This window comes from Zingiber officinale, chromosome 6B (assembly GCF_018446385.1).
Source record: "Zingiber officinale cultivar Zhangliang chromosome 6B, Zo_v1.1, whole genome shotgun sequence".
Taxonomy (NCBI): domain Eukaryota; kingdom Viridiplantae; phylum Streptophyta; class Magnoliopsida; order Zingiberales; family Zingiberaceae; genus Zingiber; species Zingiber officinale.
The window spans coordinates 91,147,088-91,147,654 of record NC_055996.1 but is presented as its reverse complement, the minus strand read 5'-3'; the positions used below and the strand labels follow the sequence as shown (position 1 = coordinate 91,147,654).

General features: G+C 38.3%; 1 non-coding gene across 1 annotated transcript; it reads left to right on the top strand.

Moving 5' to 3' along the window:
- Positions 1-261: 261 nt before the first annotated feature.
- On the top strand, positions 262-367 carry LOC121993410. The gene has a single exon (XR_006115261.1). It is a non-coding gene; the product is annotated as a small nucleolar RNA R71 (small nucleolar RNA).
- The last annotated feature ends 200 nt before the right edge of the window (positions 368-567 follow it).

The following is a 567-nucleotide window of genomic DNA, read 5'->3' as shown; positions in this document are numbered from 1 at the left end:
AAAGCGTCCAATTTTGCAGACAAAAGAGTGACTGCATCTACATCAAACTTCCCTGATGCTTTAATTGTTGGGTTTACAGAAGAATAGCCACCACTTCTTTCATTTGCCCATTGATGATGATTTTGTGCTACACTGTCAATAATTTCTTCAGCTTCATCTAAACTTTTATTCATAAGTGCCCCTCCAGCAGCTGAATCGAGTGACACTTTGGTATGATAGTTGATACCATTGTAAAAAGTGTGCAACACTAACCATCTTTCCAACCCATGATGTGGGCATTGTCTGAGCATACTATTATATCTATCCCATGCTTCAAAAAGAGATTCTGAGTCAGTTTGCTTGAAGCTTGCAATTAAATTCCTCATATGAGCTGTTTTGCTTGGTGGATAGAATTTATCAAGAAACTGTTGCTCACACTACTCCCAAGTGGTGATGCTATTAGGGGCCAAAAAATTCAGCCATTGCTTTGCCCTATCTCTTAAGGAAAACCCAAATAATAACAATCTAACTGCTTCTGAAGGAACTCCATTCATTTTCGTGGTACCACATATTTCATAAAAGACCTCT